At 46.0% G+C, this 19,207-nt stretch overlaps 1 protein-coding gene across 3 annotated transcripts in view; it reads right to left on the bottom strand.

The window, feature by feature from the left end:
• The window catches only part of LOC115085770 (lymphocyte antigen 6E-like), a 105,348-nt gene extending 88,686 nt beyond the window's left edge, over positions 1-16,662 (bottom strand). For all 3 annotated transcript variants that reach the window (XM_029592157.1, XM_029592155.1, XM_029592154.1), the window contains exon 1: positions 16,577-16,662. The gene's annotated coding sequence lies outside the window, so the exon portion shown is untranslated. The remainder of the gene's footprint in view (positions 1-16,576) is intronic.
• Positions 16,663-19,207: the final 2,545 nt, after the last annotated feature.

A 19,207-nucleotide genomic window follows, 5' to 3' on the forward strand; every position in this document is an offset into this window, starting at 1 on the left:
AATCTCTATGTAGCATTGGAAAAGAGACAGCCCCAGAGAGAACTGCAACAATCCAGTCTGGTTGCCCCCTTTAGAGAGAGATGGGCAGAGGTGATGGATGGTTTGTAATGGAGCAAACAAGGATTTAACAAATGAGGTAGTTTTGAGGGGTCACTGTTAGTTCTCTGTCTAAAATAACCCCTCAGATTTGAGCCTGAGTACTCCCAGCTAAATGAATCTCATCCATGATTACAGTAGGAGTGGGAATATTCAACAATGATTTCTTAAATCATAAGAGCTCTATTTTTCAGCATTAAGTTTAAGTTTATAATTCCCCATCCAGCTTGAAATTAACGATAAATATGTGTTACATTTTTACAGGAATCTAACTGGTCCTTGTTCAGTTCCATGTACACCTGAATATCATCCACAAAAAAAAAGAGTGGTATTCTTTTCCAGTCCTCAAGGGCTGCAAACCAGTTGGGTTTTCAGGATATTCCTAATGAATATGCATGAGATAGATTTGCACGCACACTGCCTCAATTTGTGCAAATCCACTCATGCACATTCATTAGGAGATTTATTTATTTATTTATTTTTATGTACCGACATTCGATATGGCATATCACATCGGTTTACATATTAACTCATGGAATAATATGACACACAATGTCTTATTATTATTACATTGTAACAGAGAACCTTAATTAACAATTTGGAAATTATGTTTGTTATACATTGTAACCGTGTAACTTAATTAACAAATTGGAGCTTTGATATCTTGAAAATCATTTGTGGTTCTCAAGGACTGGAAATGAATAACTCTGGCATACACCAAATATTTACAACCTGCCTGTCTGTAACACACTGCTAACCACAGAGTGCTGCGCAGCGTTTGGCAACCCATTCCTCAGGATCCGGATCAAGATCCATCCTGATCCTCTGATGTATCCTGCACCTCTGTCTAGGGCCCTCACTGGCTCGGTAGTTTTATAGACCCGGTGCACAGAGTTTCCTATGGGTGTCCCTGATGTCATCGTCACTACTCTCCTATACAAGGAAGCTCTGTCCTTGGAGCCAATGCCTACGCAACAGGTTTTTGGTTCCCTGCATTGCTGTTCTCCTGTGACCTGGCTTGATTCCTGACTCTGCCTAGTCTGCTGCCTACCTCCAGGCCTGTTGCTTGCCTCTTGTCTGTGATTGAACTCCGCTGCCCTGACCTTGGCTTGCCTCGACCCTGCCTGTCTGATCACGCACGTGCCTCCTGATTCTGTTCTGGTGCCTTGGCCCTGACCATCGGCTGTTGTGAGTCCACCCCCCTAGCCTGTGACACTGTCTAATCAATTCACTCAAATATATATATAAAACTGAAGAAAACTGTGGAAAAGGTTGATTCCTTCAGGATATTCTGTTCTAGTTCCCAGGGAAATAACCGCAAGTCTCCAATTACTTACCTTTGTAGTCAACCCTTCAAAAAAAGTAGAAATCAAACTAACATCTTACCACTGGCCCCCTCACCTCAAGGACCTGCAAGCACCTCAACAACATGGAGTAATCTATCATGTCAAAAGCCACCAACAGGTCCAAAAGGGCTACAACCGGCTCCCACTCTCTGTCAATACTCCTGTGAAGATCATCTTGACTTAGTTTTTGGGTACTTGCCAGGTTCTTATGGCCTGGATTGGCCACTGTTGGAAACAGGATGCTGGGCTTGATGGACCCTTGGTCTGACCCAGTATGGCATTTTCTTATGTTCTTATGTTCTTAAGGCAAGGCAAGTGATCTCCATATTAAATCCAGCCAGAAACTGGGATCAAGCAGGGATCAAGGAAGTATTTGTTATCCAGAATCTCAATTAACTGTTTAGTTGATGCACACTCAACTAACTTGCCTAAAAAATGGCAAATTGGTTACCTATCTATAATTTAGAGGCTGAGAGGAATCTATGAGCCACATTTGCTCAAAGGTTTGCTACTCATACAAATGAGCTGAATAGTAAACTTTTGCCAAAAAAAGTTGTATCAGTGCCCAGCAGAAAAAGAAAATGACACCTCAGTAAGAGCCTAACTTTCAAACCTAACCTCGGTACAACATTTGCATGCATAAGAAGACACGTGGAGATTAATGCTAGTATTGCATAAACTGTGCAGCAGGAGCTATAAGGTTATAAAAAAACCCTGCATATTTCTGCTCTGAAAATACAAGCATATGTTTCAGTACCTGGGAATATTTCCAATGCAAGAAAATGCATACTATCTCTACCTATTTTATAAACATAATGCGTATAATTAGGGCACGAAAAATATATCACGTGTCCATGTAATAATCCTGAATTATACACAGAGACAGGTATTTTATAAAGTAGATGCATATACTACTTTGAAAATACTCAGTTTGCTGATATCTGCAGTTCACCCACACAGGCTAGTACTTCACCCTGAAACCCCCCCCCCCCCCACCAGTCCACTCACATCTCCCACCCAAAAGCTGCCGCCAACAGACGACTGATTTCACTTCTGTGAGTCACTTAGCAGGCTTAAAAGTGTACAAATGCCTTCGATATAATGTATACGAGGATCAATCTTCAGAACGGCAACGACCACGAGCACTTTGGAGCTCCTTCCCCAGTCCACCCCTTTTCTTCTCCCGTACCCTTGATGTTTATATAATAGCATATACTTGCGTGCATATATAAAATGCAAAACCCCTTTGAAAGTTCACTCCTAGGGTTTCTGTGAAATCAGCCCATGAATGCATTTTCATTGACTGCTTTTAAACTGAATTTATAATTAATGAGCAGCTTTGCACGATAGTGCATGGCAGCAGCTCATTCATTTTGCATTTGAATTCAGATTTGAACCGAACAAAACTGTAGGGCCTATTTACTAAAGGTTTTCTCCCATTTTGCTGCCGCTGCCTCTGTCTTCCTGCTCGCGGGGGCTGGACGCCCTGAGCGCACTTTCAAAATGTGCACTTGCCACTGCAGCTTTTTTCCTTCCCGTTCACGGGGGCTGGGAGCTCAGCGAGCATATCAGGAATTCTTGCCGTCGCCGTCTTCTTCCTACCTGCGGGGTTGGGGAATCCCTGCCAGTATATCATAGATATGGGCCACTGCCACTGTCCTCTTCCTGTCTGCAGGGTTGGGAGCCCCGCGAGTACATCAGAAATAGCCCGCTGCCCCCCGCTAGGTGTGCCGCCCCAAGCAAATGCACAGTACGCACACCCGGTTTGCCGGGCCTGGACCTGAGTTGTTTTTTTTCTGGAATAAGAGTTAACAATATCTTTACCATAACTTGAGGCCTTTTGTCTTCAAAGGTATAAATGTTTACAATTTCTTTCAAGAGGGTTAGTGCAGAGGAGTCGGCAGGAAAAGTTTGTTTTTTTTTCTGCAGATAACCCTAAAGGACCTATTCAGTAAAGTTCATTCATGCATCTTGATAGCAGCTAGGTAGAGAGAGCATCTGTCTAGGTGGAGAGTACAATGTACAAATCTCATCTTTGTGTCCCTTTCCTCACCCCCAAATCACATCAGATCTTCACTGATCTGTACTGCGCTGTTCGTACCTCTGATTGTGCATGTAAAACTGGCCCCCAAACCCTAGGCCAACACCAAAACGTCACCTTGAGTTGCTAGTTGACCCTCCTACAGTGGTATAAGTAGTTGGCTAATATACAATGCCATCCTAGGGGCTCTCTCTCTCTCTCCCTCCCTCTCTCCTCCCACCCCTCTCCAAAACAGGATTTGTAAAGAATCCCATTACATGCACATATCTATCACAGGCATAACCCTAGGAAAAAAGGTGGCGTTATATCCCACAATAGCATGTTCATGAAAAATGTTATATACCCTCCTCCATCTATCGAACATGTGCTGTCCTATCACACCCAGCATCAGCATCTCTCATTTTCATTTACTCTTCCCAAAATCCACCCTCTTGAATAATTTTTTTGAAATTTGCATACTCAGCTCACGGCGCGATAAATAACACCTGCGTTATGGCGTTATATCGCAGGCATTAAGGTCCTGCCGCATTTTGATGAATGACCCTGTCAGATCGTAAGCCCTCTGGGGATAGGGAAATACCCGCAGAACCTGAATATAGTCCGCTGTGAAGTGCCGAAAAGCGGAATATAAAAATCTATCAATCAATAAATAAAATAACAAATAAATGTCATCAAATTGGTGCACTTTATGCTGTGCTCCTGATTCCCCGGCGTGGAGCGTTCCACGTTCGTTTCCAGCCCCTGGTAACGTGGCCTGCTAGAGAAATCCCTAGGAGGGTTCTGCAGACCTCCAGGACTTTCACCGGATGCCCTGCACGAAGGGCTGAGTGGATCATTTATGTGGATGAATGGAGAGGAAGGAAGGAAGGAGAAAAGAAGCGAGCTGTTCATTAGCCCAGGTTTGTGAAATCCCTGAACTGTTGCTGAGAATTTGGCCTCCTCATTGCTATATCCCCCTTTGACACAAGTTTGAGAAGGGCATCCTGCTGCTGCTTAGTACCAGTGAATGCACCAACATGTTAATTAAAAATGCTATATTGCCTCCTCGATCTACTGATAACACCCAAAGCAGTTTACAAGCAGGTGCAATTCCCATGATTTTAGTAAAATATCATGAATTGCCTGTGGATACGGCCTTTGTGAATGTCTATAAGCCTGTGAATAAAAACGGACACATTTGGAGCCAGCAATATCGTTCTTATTCTGAAGTGTTTCTCTGGGACTGGACCCGGTGGGCCAAACAGCGAACACGCTCCACGTGTTTCATCTGCATGCCTTTTCCAGTCTGATTTCACAGGAGCTCTGGTCCCCACAGAGGGGTCTGGTCAACCTTCTCCAGTGAAGGATTCACCTTGGATGGCCCACTACACCATCTGCTCGACTTAGACTGTGAAAGAACCATACAACTCAGGCAACGACTGGAATTTCGCTAGCTAAGAAGAGAAGTAGCTGTGTTTGTATTTGATTATGGATTCTTCAATGCTGTGTTGCAAGGTTTTCTATTTCTACCAACCTTGACTATCAGGGAGAGGAAAGGGTTGTTGTTATAGGGGCACCGTCTTAGTAGGAAAGAGAGAAGATCAACAGCCTAAGGGATCTGAATAGTTGTCGTTGACGCTTGGCTATAAACATGAACTGGTTCTATTACTATATCATGCACCTTTATAATCTTGAAGCATACCAGAGTTCTCTCAATAATTTATTAATACATTATTGAGATCTTAAACTATTAGTTACAGGTATTTTCAACATTTATGCAAATTCTGAAGCTTCTCGTCATGCTTTAGATTCTCTGGTACTAATGGCCTCACATGGTTTTAGCCAATGGATTATAGATGAACATATGTAGGGAGAAATACCCTTAATATTTCGGTAAGAATCGATAATGACAAAGTCAAATTTATCTCAAATGGAGCTAAATTCGTTGGGTTGGTCAGATCATTTAATACTTTACAGAAAGATATCTGTACAAATGATTTGGGACATAAGACACAAGTAAAATGTAGAATTAAAACATACCTAATTGCTATCAGTTTATTAAGAATTCTAGGAGATATATCTCAGATTGAGGATTGATCAATCTATGCCCATATAGATAGTTGGAATCCTGCTCTTTCCAACATGGTTGATACCACCACAGCTGTAAAAACTAGAGTGATGAAAGAGTGGTAAGTCTTTCCCTTGGTTTAATGAAGCCCTTAGGAAAATTAAGCAAACGGCCAAACAACTAGAAAGGGTTTGTCAGAAATCCTTTAGGATGGAGGACGGATAAGATATATATCTAACATTTAAAGACTTACTGTCAAGCCAATTCAGCAGCTGAGAAGAGCTTCTGTCTTCCTAATATTGATCAAAGAGTCATCCTAAGGTTTCTTGGATTAGTAAAAAAAATCTCTTCCAACAACCTTTACGTACCTCATCCAATCTGGAGGTGCCCATGGATTGTAATACTTACACATTTGCTGATCCTTTTATCTGAAAGGTATGGAACATCCAGGCAGAGTTGGATCAACAGGATATGTCTACCTGTTCTCTCACTGCTTCTTCCACCTCCCATTCCCAATCCTGGATTTGTCAATAGGCACACATTACGCTTGAGGCTTAGGGCATCAAACATTTAGGGGCGGCAGGCTGGCTAAGAGTTGCTGCCTTCCAGCTCTGCCGAATCTCATTCAGCCGACAACAGCCCCTCTGCTGCCCTGTAACAGACCCTTAACAGGAGGGAAGGAAGGGGATGAAAGCAGCAAAATTGTCTTAAGGGCAGCAAAATCCTAAATCCATCTCTGACCATTCCACAAATATCCTCAAGCGATGAATGAAACATTTCCCTCCTAATACTGGCACGGGTTTATGACACACTCACTGGGGGGGGGGGGGGGGATGGGAGGGGGGCAGGCCCAGGCTCCAGTCCCGTGGGAAGATGTGAAAGAATTAGGAAATGGCTGACAAAGGGAAAGTGGAAAAAAGAGACCAGCACCAACTAATTAGAAAAATGAAAAGATCAGACAAAGGTAAGAAAAAAAAATGATTTTTTTTTTTTTTTTAACAATTGGAATCTGCCATCCGTGGGAATGTGCATTTCTTAAGTAGTTGTATTTTGCTGTTTCTTTAGAGTTCCATTGCTCAGACTCCGGTTTCAGTTTCTAATTTGCAGTCCCTTATTTCTCTGCTAGATAAGGGCGGGTCTGTGTGTATTTTCTCTGTAGGGATTTGCACCAGTCCGGCTTGTTCGCTTTGTCCAGTAGGTGGTGTATTAGTGTTCTAGGGCCTGGAGTAATATTTGTATTGCTGCCTTTTATAAATAAGAGCGCTGTTTGACGCCTGAGAGTTAGTGCTTCTAGGGATCTTCTTTATTTTTATTTTTTTTGCAGGGGTTTGTTAACTTCACAAAGGGCTGGATTTTAATATCTACGCCTGATTTTATAACATGCGCGCGTGCAGCCGCGCGCATGTTATAAAATGCGGGGTCAGTGCGCGCAAGGGGGTGCACACTTGTGCACCTTGCGTGTGCCAAGCCTTAGGCGAGCCCCGATGGCTTTTCCTGTTCCTTACCTAACCCGCCCCCCCAGCCCTACCTAAACCTCCCCCCTAACCTTTATTTAGCAAGTTGCGCCTGCCAGCCTAGCGGCCCTAGGGAGGCCTCTGGCCACGCCCCCGCCCCGCCCCAGACCAACCCCGCCCCGCCCCTTTTTTCAAGCCCCGAGTCTTGCGCGCGTCGCTGGGCCTATGCAAAATAGGCTCGGCGCGCGTAACCCCACCTGCGCGCGTAAATCCAGCTCGATTTACGCGCATAGGGCTTTTAAAATTTGCCCCAAAGTGTTTAGCGGTGGAAGGATTTTGTTTTGCTGAGGTGATACCAGAATTTGATTTTGTTTTTCTTGTGCATGTGATCTGTCCTAGTTCTGCTCTGCACTCGCTCTTTATGGTTATGATTAGTGCTACTTTATTGTAGTTATGATGAGCTCTGCCTTTCTAGAAAGAGGATTCATGAATGAATACATTGATATTTGTTTTAGTACATGATTGGATCTGATATTTGTGTTCCTTGCATTTTACATGATAAGCTTATGTATTTATGAACTATAATAAAATAATAAGACATTTTTAATGTTGGTAAGTGAATGAAATAATTTAAAATATTTTAAAGTTCCACTCTTGATGCCTAACAGCTGTTGTAGCCTACTTAGAAATTCTTTGTCACGTGTGCTCTAAGGCATTATTTATGGATAAGAGTGCAATTAGTAGGGCTCAGACCTGTATGCCTACTGCCCACCCATGTTAACCTTTGCCCCCCCCACCCCCCCATGCCACTGCCGCAGGGCCACCGGTGCAGCCTAACTCGCCGGTGGCTGAAGAAGGAGAGAGGCTGCAGGTTGCTGGAGCTCAATCTGCCGACGGCCGAAGGAGAGGCCCGTTTTCCGTGTATGTGCATGGGTGTGCACGCACACCCATGCACAGCTTACGCTTCCCTCCCAAGCAGGAAGATTGGTGGAGCTCATCCCATCACGGCCCGATGACAACAGGAGACCATGTGTGTATGTGTGTGAGCTTGCTTGTGTGTGTGTGTGAATGGTGAGAGCCTGTAGGTGTCTGAGAGCCTCTTTGTGTGCATGTGTGTCTATCTGTGTCAGATCCTATATGTGTGTGTGTGTCTGTGTAAGAGCCTGTGAGTGTGTGTGAGTGTGTAAGAGCCTATGTGTGTATCTGTGTGAGAACCTGTGTGCCTGTGTAAATTTGTGCCTGCAAGAGCCTATGCGTCACAGATAGGATCTCTCGGGCATGCACACACACACACACACAGGGATAGATTTTAAAAGGTGTGCACGCGCTTCTCAGTGCACACACATGGACGTGCCAATTTTATAACATGTGTGTGCTGGCGCGCGCATGTTTTAAAATCCAGGGGCTGGGGGCATATGTGCACCGGATTTTATAATCCGTGCGCGCATGTGCGGTTAGCATGCACAGGGGGGGCCTGATTTTATAAAGGTATGAGCGGCGACGAAATCGAGCCTCTCCTAACCCCCTGCCTAACCTTCCTTCCCTTTCCCCTCTCCTCCCCACCCCCTAAATCTAGCCTACCTTACCTTTTTTTTTTTAAATTTTTTAAGTTGCTGCTCCTCCGGAACAGAAGCAACTTGCACGCACCAGCCAACTGCCGGCCGCCTCCAGCCCCGCCCCTCCCCCACGGACCTCCCCTTTCTCTGGGCCCGGCACTTATTCGCGTACCAGGGTTTACGCGCGTGGCCGGGCCCGTTTGAAAATTCGCCTGGCGCGTGTAAAGCCTGGCCATGTGCATAAACCCCGGGATTTATGCGCGCCGGGCCTTTAAAATCTGCCCGATAATGTATCTGCGAGGGAGAGGCAGCCTGTGTGTTAGAGAGGGAGTGTGTGAGAGAATGTGTGTGTTACTGTGCATATGTGTGTGAGAGAGAGAAGATAAAGTGTGTGCGGCCCTATCTTCCCCAATCCATGACAATCTCAGGGTGACTGGAAATCAGATGCCAGGTATGGAGAGTAGGTTTTTAAATTCTTATTAGTTTTAATTGTTGGGTGTAATTTGTTGATTCTGCTCTTTTGAGATTTTTTTTTTGGGAGGGGCGGGGAATAGAACATTTTTTAATTGGATTTTTTATTCATCAGATTTTTTACTTTTTTTTTTGTGTTTGAGAAATTTTCGATATTCTATTCATTAACTGGTTTGAAATATTCTTTTTATGAATATGACTTTACTATTATGATTAATGTTTTATATTCTTGATTTTATTTAATGTTTTATGGAGAATGGTACTGTCTCTGTTTTTCCATTGTTGCTCTGGCTTGTTGTGGGTTCCAGTTCAGTTCTTCTCAGCAGGTTCCTGTTTATACTTTCTGATCTCTTTATTCTGTATTTGGTCAGGGTCTCTCTGTGTTCTGCATATGTGACCGAGGAGAGGTATTTTGCTGGCATGTAATTTCTGTGTAGGGATCTATAGCAGCCTGGTTTCCTAATAAGAGCTTTATTGGTGTTCTAGGGCCTGATGTAATATGTGAGGTGCTGCCTTTCATAGATAAGGTTGTTAGGGTTGTTTGGTATGTTTTGGTATTGTAATGGTAATTCAGTTTGTTCATGGCTTTCTGAGGGCCAAGCCCACACCCAACACGCATTACAGAAAGTTTAATTCCATAGGAGCTCCAAGTGTCTTTTCTGCAGGATTTTCTGGTTGGCACCAAGCAGTGCATGTAAATAGAATATGCAGGTTGTAAGTGATATTTTTGCCTGAGAAGACTGTGCTTTTGAATGTTCTTTTTCATGTACAATTTGTTATAAATGCATAATTTTCACTATTGTGGTCTGCGCCTGTCTTCTCTTCAGGGTGCGGGCCAGAAGGTTCCCTGCCTTGTTGCCACCCTCAAAATATTGATGTCTTACCAGTTCCATTTGGTGAGCAATGACCTGAGCATCTAATTTGGTTATTTGATCACGCACTTCTTGGAGCTTAAGCTTGACTTGTGGAGGCTTTCACCCAGATTTGTGCTGATGTTCTAATTGTTTAAGTGTGGCCAATAATTTATCTCGTTCCTCGTCCCTCTTCTTTTTAAGATAGGAGGCTCTAGCTATAAATGTGCCTCTTAGAACCACCTTGAGACATTCCCAGAGCACCCCTGATTACATGTCACGCACATCATTCCACTTCAAGTATTCTTTAATCTCCTCATTCACTTGACTCACAAAATTTTTGTCACCTAGTAGGGAGTCATTGAGTCTCCAGTATTTTTGTCCTTGGTCATAATCCTTACAATTCATTTTAAACCAGATGGGGGCATGATCCGACCATATTAAGGGTTCGATATCCGTAGCGCTTACTGTATTGAGTAGGTTCTTGCTGATCATGAACATGTCTAACCTAGAGAGGCTATTATGGGCATTAGAGAAAAAAGTATAATTTCTCAATTTGGGGTATCTAGCCCTCCATATATCAACTAACACTTCTTGGTCTAAAAAATTTTGTAATGCCACCCTCGCACTCTGGGAGTCGGCACTATGTCCAGCAGACATGTTTATGTATGGATTCAATGTGAGATTAAAGTCCCCCCAACCACCATATTTCCGTTCACCCTGTCTGCTGAGATTGAGTTTAGGGATTTATAAAGGTCTGCTTTGTGGGTTGTGGGACCATATATATTGAGAAGAGTCAGCTTTTCCACCCCCATTTTCACTGTTACCCAAATATATCGCCCTTTATCATCTACGTCCACTTGTACCAACTCATAGCGACACTGTCGCTGCTACCGAATATTGGTGGGGATATTTATCAGATCTCATCAGGCTTTCATACCTTTTCCTTAGATGGGTTTCTTGCAGAAATACAACATCTGCTTGTAGTCTATCAAGTTCCTTAAAGAGAAGTCTCCTCTTACGTGGGGAGTTTAGGCTTTTCACATTGAGTGATATAAATTTGAACTCAGCCATGTGGTTGATCTGTTAAATATACCAAACCATGTATCTGGGCCATCAAAACAGTACCCCAGTCTCTTTCCATCCCCTTGCCCCCCCTTTGCATCTTCCCTAGGAGAATGAAATCTCTTCTTAGTCGCAAGGAATCAGTGATTCCGTATCTGACATCCCCTTTGGTACTCCCCACCCCCTCCCTTTCCCCTTTACCTGGGAAAACACCTTCGTTTCCCAGTTGTCTTGGGAGGAAATCACCATGCTAGTAGGCCAGAGTCTCCCCATCACTGGCCCGGTTTCTAATTACGTCATAACATTTAACCTTAAAACAATAGAACTGCGAAACCAAACCATATTCTTGCCATCTATGACACTGTCCCAACAGAGCTGTTTATCTGACTGAGGGAAGCTTTCCATCCTCTGTCCTGTAGGTAGGCCACGCTACTCGGATATCCGAAGTCCTTCAAGTAGGGGCAGCGTCCTTGGCCTGTGCTTCCTGTGTTCTTTGGATTCTCCGTCCTCCTTTTGCGACTCTTTGCCAGCTCGCATGTTCTTCACGGACGGGAGATGATGGCTTTCCAGTACTGGAGTTGATAGTCACATGTATGCCCGCGGATTGCAGTATTCCAGCTGCTTCGTCTATGGTGCGTACCCTGTGTGTTACCCCCTTCATCATGAACCACAGTCCAAATGGGAACAGCCATTGCTATCGGACATGTTCCACACTTAAGGCACCGGTGATCGCTTTAAAGTCTAGGCGTTTTCTTAGCATGGTGGCAGATGCATCAGCATATATCGAAAGATCAATCCCTGCCCAGTGCCAAGTGCACTGTTTTCTTGCCGCCAAAGCAATTTTTTCCTTATAAGCGCAGGAGTGAAAGCAGACCACTATATCCCGTGGTCTGTTCCCAGATTTGGGGCCCAAGGTCCTGTGAGCTCTTTCTATGCTGGAGCACTGTTGTGATGCTGCGGACTCCTCCCTACTTTCACCAGTGATATGTAGACATATTTTTTCTATCATACTTGTACAGTCACTATATTCCTCCGTTTCTGGTATCCCTCTGAAGCGCAAATTGCAGCGCCTGCTCCGATTTTCCAGATCTTCCAGCTTGTCATCCATTTTTGCTTGGTTAGCCTGTAAGTCTTTAGCAGTTGCCTTCATCAGCTTCCATTTTCCCTCCTGTGCCTCGAGTCTCACATCTGTCTCATCAGTTCTGCGGCCTATTTCGGCGAATTCTTCTCTCAGCTCCGCGCATAACGCTGTGACCTCGGCTTTATCATTTTTTATGTCCTGCCTGAGTTCACCGAACCACTCCCTAAGCTCAGACCGCGTGGGCCAGTCAGTGCCCTCAAGTTTCTGCGTTTCACCCGCATCCTCCCTGTCCTCCATTTCTCCATCAGACGCCATCTTGTCTCCCTCTGCTTCTGTGCCTTCTCCTCCTTTATGGTAAGAGTATTTACGGAAGTCCACGGCTTTACGTTTTGCCGCCATAAAGTGTGCGTGGGGGGTGTTTCCCGCTGGTGGTCCTGCCCTGATCTCGTTCGCGGTCGGTCCTGGTGCGTCAAGATTTCGCTAATTATGCCAGTGTGGCAGAGAGCTCCGGTTTTAGGCTGCCGGCATGGGAAGTGACGTCACTTCCTCCCATCGGTGGCATCTCTGCCGTGAGCCCAGGCAGTATGCTGTTGCTCCCGCCACGGAGGGCGGCCTGACGCATCGAGGAGGCGCCAGGATGTGGCGCCTTTAACCAGGCTGGGCTGGAGGTGAGAGCAGCGGTCCGCAGGAATAATTGCCGAGCTTAACACAGAGGCCTAGGAAGTTATCTCCCTAACCCAGCACCTTAGCACTCCTGGATAACACTAACTGCCCAAACTGGGGATCGGCTGCATAAATGTATAGTTTAAGAAGTAAGGAACAAAACTATTCAAAAAGTTATTTCAATTTTATAAGAATAACCTTTCTGATGAAGGCCTTCAATTTAATGACTAAATCCCCCCAGGGCTGGTGCAAGGGTATTAGGCTCCCTAGGTGAAACTTACGGTTTTCTACTCTCCCTCCCCCCCAGGTATCTGATCCGAAGTCCTGACAATCTACTGTGTTCTAGGCCTAGGTATCAGTGCTAGGCCTCAAAGCTTGGTCTCGGTGCCTAGGCCCCGGCTGAAGCCTCGGCCTTGGGTAGGCCTAGGATGCTGTAGGTCGCTACAACCTGTGTCTAGGTACTATGCCATGCCCAGGCTTCAGTCTGGGCCTAGACCTTGGCATCGGATTCCCCCTTGGACTGGGTAAGTGGAAGCTAGGGTTGCCAACTGTCCAGTTTTGGACTGGAAAGCCAGGTTTTCGCTATGCTGTACAGTTTCCAGTCAAAGTACTGACTAGATACTGAAAATCCGGTTTCTGCAAGAGGCTCCCCTTTTCTCACAGCTTCCTGATCATAGGGAAAGACAGAGCAGAGAGTGTGTTCCTGTCCATTTGCCTCCTTTCCTGTGTTGTAATTGGATGGGATGGGGACAGAAGGCGGGGCACAGCATTGCCCTCAGTTTCCAGTGGCGCCACAGATCTCTGCAGCAATGCCCACTGGGTCCTTCCCCCTCCCTCACTGCATGCTGGGCCAAGACCCGAGAGAGGGGCTACAATGAGCCAGTTGAGTGATACAGGAACAGAGGAGGGGGAAGATGAAGAAAGAGATAGTCAGAGTCACAGGGTGAGGAAAGGGGAGAGACAGAGTGGACACAGAAAAGGGGAGGGGAAGGAAAATAGACACATGGGGAGCAACGGAGGAAAGAGACAGGGGGTATGGAAGGAAGGAAGGTCACAGGGAAGGAGAGAGCCACAATGGGAGCATGAGGGAAGGCGGGAGACACAGATGGGGGAAGGGAAGGAAGAGACAGAAGAGGCACAAAGAAGACAGGGGGACACTGGAGGAAACGAGATAAAAAGGAAGGCACAGGGAGAAGAGGGAGACAGGAGGGAAGAAGGAGGGGGAGAGACAGATAAGAGCATGGGAAGGGAGTGTGCATGTGTGTAAGATAGGAGGATGTGTGTTTGGGAGTGTGCATGCATGTAAGAGATAGGAGGATGCGTGTTTTCAGAGTGTACATGCGTGTAAGAGATAGGAGGATGTGTGTTTGAGAGTGTGCATGTGTGTAAGAGATAGGAGGATGTGTGTTTGAGAGTGTGCATGCGTGTAAGAGATATGAGGATGTGTGTTTGAGAGTGTGCATGCATGTAAGAGATGGGAGGATGTGTGTTTGAGAGTGTGCATGTGTGTAAGAAGAGGATGTGTGTTTGGGAGTGTGCATGTGTGTAAGAGATAGGAGGATGTGTGTTTGAGAGTGTGCATGTGTGTAAGATAGGAGGATGTGTGTTTGGGAGTGTGCACGTGTGTAAGAAAAGGATGTGTGTTTGGGAGTGTGCATGTGTGTAAGATAGGAGGATGTGTGTTTGGGAGTGTGCATGCGTGTAAGAGATAGGAGGATGTGTGTTTGAGAGTGTGCATGTGTGTAAGAAGAGGATGTGTGTTTGGGAGTGTGCATGTGTGTAAGATAGGAGGATGTGTGTTTGGGAGTGTGCATGCGTGTAAGAGATAGGAGGATGTGTGTTTGAGAGTGTGCATGCGTGTAAGAGATAGGAGGATGTGTGTTTGAGAGTGTGCATGTGTGTAAGAAGAGGATGTGTGTTTGGGAGTGTGCATGTGTGTAAGAGATAGGAGGATGTGTGTTTGAGAGTGTGCATACATGTAAGAGATAGGAGGATGTGTGTTTGGGAGTGTGCATGCATGTAAGAGATCGGAGGATGTGTGTTTGAGAGTGTGCATGTGTGTAAGAAGAGGATGTGTGTTTGGGAGTGTGCATGTGTGTAAGACATAGGAGGATGTGTGTTTGAGAGTGTGCATGTGTGTAAGAAGAGGATGTGTGTTTGGGAGTGTGCATGCGTGTAAGAGATAGGAGGATGTGAAGGAGAGACCCGATCGGATGCCGCCCCCCGCCCCCCAACGTCACCAGGGGCAGCTCCGACCGTTGAAAGGCACCCTGCCACCGGCACCCTCGAACTGGCAGCCCACCCACCACCTTTGGGCACCCTGTGGCCCTTTTTCATCGCCATGGGAACAGAAGTGAAGAAAAATATCACCTGAAACTGCAATGTGAGGGAGAGACCCGTATAAAAGATAGGAGGATGTGTGTTTGGGAGTGTGCATGTGTGTAAGAGATAGGAGGATGTGTGTATCAGAGAGAAGGCTGTGCGCCTGGGAGTGTGCAAGTGTGTAAGAGATAGGAGGATGTGTGTATCAGAGAGAAGGCTGTGCGCCTGGGAGTGTGCAAGAGTGTAAGGGGAGGATCTGTGTTTGGGAGTGTGCATGCGTGAAAGAGATAGAAGGATGTGTGTATCAGAGAGAAGGCTGTGCATCTGGGAGTGTGCAAGTGTGTAAGAGGAGGATGTGAGTTTGGGAGTGTGCATGTGTGTAAGAGATAGGAGGATGTGTGTATCAGAGAGAAGACTGTGCGTCTGGGAGTGTGCAAGTGTGTAAGAGGAGGATGTGCGTTTGGGAGTGTGCACGTGTGTAAGAGGAGGATGTGCGTTTGGGAGTGTGCATGCGTATAAGAGATAGGAGGATGTGTGTATCAGAGAGAAGACTGTGCGTCTGGGAGTGTGCAAGTGTGTAAGAGGAGGATGTGTGTTTGGGAGTGTGCACGTGTGTAAGAGGAGGATGTGTGTTTGGGAGTGTGCATGCCTGTAAGAGATAGGAGGATGTGCGTATCAGAGAGAAGGCTCTGAGTTTGGGAGTGTGCATGTGTGTGAGAGATAGGAGGATGTGTGTTTGGGAGTGTGCATGTGTGTAAGATAGGAGGATGTGTGTTTATGGGGAAGTATGGTGAGTGTGTATTAGAAAAGCTTTAGTTGTGATAGAGGGCAAAACTGCATGAGAGAGGCTGTGTTGATATGTTTATGATAGTTGAAATAACATTTTATAAAACAAAGTATATTGAGGGGGGGGGGGGGGGTTGGACAACTGACAGTAATCTGTAACCTCCCCCCTCTCCCCTCCCAAAGCACGAAGTTTAGTGGGGTGTCGAGTTTTGATCCGTGGAAAAGTTGGCCACCCTAGTGGAAGCCGGGGAGGCTCCTGGCCCTGGCAATTTTTTGGTTGGGTCGGATGGATGGGGGACAAAGAAGGCCTTGGAAAGCCTCAAACTTTTTCTTCTTCCCACCTCTATGTAGCAGGAGTGTTTTGTTTTTTAATTGACCCAGCAGGTTTTCCCTCCTGTTCCTTCCTGCTTTCAGCTGAAATCTGGCACTGTGTGAGCCTTCATTCATCACTGCTGGGGAATTTCTCTCCTATTTCGTGTCCCTATCCCCCCCCCCCGTACTGGTCCTGCCATTGCAGTGAAGGTGCTGGGCCGGAGGAGTGGGACGAGCCACGCCCGGGTCTCCTTGGCGGAACCCTGCAGTCACGAGCCCTGAATCCGTCCACTAGGTGTCACCCTTGAGCCGGGATCGCGGCCTCCGCTGACCCAGGAAGCGGCTCAGCTCTTGCCGTCTGAGCCACTGGGCCAGGCAGGCTGGGAGCGTTAGAGGCAATGGGGGAGTAAGACACAGGAAAGCCTAAAAAAAAAAAATAAATAAATCTTTGTTTTCATGCCATTCAGCCCCGGCGACCCACTTACCGGCGTGCAGGCAGAGCGCCGGGGCCAGCAGGGCGAGCAGGACAGTCCTCATCTTCAGCCGATGCCCTCAGACTATGGAGGGAGCGGGGGGGGGGGGGGGGGGGGTGCACAAGTTGGGGAGGGAGCAGGATCCGCTGGAAAGGTTTTCTATTGAAACCAATGAGTGGTAAGAAATATTTTGCAAATGGTTGCAACACATTTGCAGGGACCTCATTGTGCCTTTAAGCAACACTAAGAAACCAAAAAGGAAGAAAGGGAAAACTCATAAAGGGACTGCCACCGGCCCGCGACCCCTGTGCCACACGGGACATCCCAGAACGGAACTGTTTTCAGCCTTAGTGGAAACCAAGATTTCCTCAATGTTTTTCTCTGGGGCATGTGCGGGTCTGCCCCCCCCCCCCCCCCCCCCCCCCCCCCTCCCTTAACATATGCCCCTTGTCTCCTTTCCCCTTCCCCCAGAATCTGCCCCTTCCCTCCTGCCACCACTGCTGCTGCCATCATCGTTGCATCTGCTCCCCCGCCCCCAGCCTGTTTCCCCCCCCCCCCCCCCGTCTCCACTCAGGAATCCAACAGGAGCCTGTGCGCCACTGCTGCTGCCGCTTCCCCTCCCTACCGGGGTCCGGTGGCAAAGAATCATCACTTCTGACACCACCACCATCCACCCCTCCCTCCCCTGTGATCGCCCCAAGCTCTCAAACCTCTTGCAGCTCCCCCAATGCACTCATGCCTCTCTCTCCCATCTCGGGGGCTCTCACACTCCTGTCCCCACCAACTCTCACCCTCTCCTCTCAGTACTTTCATCCATCTCCCTCTCACCCCCCACTGCTGAATGCAGATCTTGCTCTGCACAAGTTCAGTACACAGGGAGCAACAGCCTGTGATTGGCAGTAGTTACAACCCTGCAATGTGGCTCTGTGATTTTTTTTTTTTTTCGAAAGGGTACCTTTGATGTGGGGAGGGATTAAGCTGGGTGGTCTACAAGGAGTATTTGGTTATCTTGTGTAGTGAGGTTTTGAGATTCTAATATTAATTCTGTTATGTTAAATTGATGTTTTACCTTAGCTGACCCTCCCCCTAGTGAAAGTAGGGTGTGAGGTTTAGGATATCTTAAACGTTTGCATCAAATAAGAAGATAAGAAATGCCATACCAGATCAGACCAAAGGTCCATCAAGTCCAGCATCCTGTCTCCAACAGTGGCCAAGCCAGGTTGCAAGAACCCTTCAGCATTCCAAGCAATTCATCCAATCTTTCTTACTCATATCCAGGGATAAACAGTGGCTTTTCCAAATCTTCATGGCCAATAATGATTTATGGACTTTTCCTCCAGGAACTTGTTCAAACTCTTTTTAAACTCTGCTATGCTAACAGCTTTCACCACATCCTCTGGCAACAAATTCCACAATTTAACTGAGTGCTGAGTAAAAATCTGATTTGTTTAAATGTGCTACTTATGAGCTTCATTGAGTGTATCTTAGCCCTAGTACTATTTTAAAAGGTAAATAATAATTTCCTGTTTGCCCGTTCCACCACATTCATGATTTTATACACCTCTATTATATCTCCCCTCAGTTGTCTGTTCTCAGAGAAAAATCTAAAATATCTAAAATCTCTCGGAGAGAGATTTTAGATATTTTAGATCTATTTCTTAATGGAGAGCAGGATTTGGTGAGAGAGGTAACAGTGGTGGGGCCTTTTGGCAATACCTAACATAATGTGATAAAATTTGAATTAATCACTGGAACAATAAGAAACCCAACACCTTCCCTAAAAGATAAATACAGAACCATACTATACATATACAGATCTGACACTGACAAAGCCAAGCGTGATTTCTATGCAAAAATGATTCATGACTATCAATTTAACCCCAAAACCCTATTTGCATACGTCACAGACTTGACACAACCAATCCACAACTTATCTCCACATGATAACCCAACAAAAACCTGCGATGAACTAGCCCACTTTTTTAATGACAAAATGTAAAAAATAATCACAACGAATCCTCCTTGGATTAAGAAAACGTCAAAACCGTCAAACATACCCACATCCACATGAACACAATTCGAGACCGTTGCATCAACCGAGGTCGAAGCAATCCAAAAAATAAATCCCACCACACACACCCTCGACCCCAACCCTATAAAATCCCTAAAGCCAATCTCCAATGTCATTGCCAAACCGATAGCCAACATAGTCAACCTTTCACTTGAGCAAGGCATCTTCCCAGACAGACTCAAATGTGCTGTCATCAAACCAATGCTCAAAAAACCTCAACTTGACAAATCCGACCCTTCAAACTACAGGCCTATCTCCAATCTTCCTTTTATAACCAAGATCCTCGAAAAAATTGTTAACCGCCAACTCACTGAACATCTGGAAAATCAGAATATACTATCCCCAGCTCAACACGGCTTCAGGAAGCATTACAGCACTGAAACGCTACTTCTCACCCTCACTGACTCAGTTCTCAGAGGACTCGACAGTGGACAATTCTACCTATTGATCCTATTAGACATCTCTGCTGCATTCGACACCATCAACCACGAAACCCTGTTAAACAGACTAAACAAAATTGGTCTATGCAACTCTATGCTCAAATGATTTAAATCATACCTATCAGACAGATC

The sequence above is a fragment of the Rhinatrema bivittatum genome, chromosome 2 (assembly GCF_901001135.1).
Source record: "Rhinatrema bivittatum chromosome 2, aRhiBiv1.1, whole genome shotgun sequence".
In the NCBI taxonomy this organism is placed as follows: domain Eukaryota; kingdom Metazoa; phylum Chordata; class Amphibia; order Gymnophiona; family Rhinatrematidae; genus Rhinatrema; species Rhinatrema bivittatum.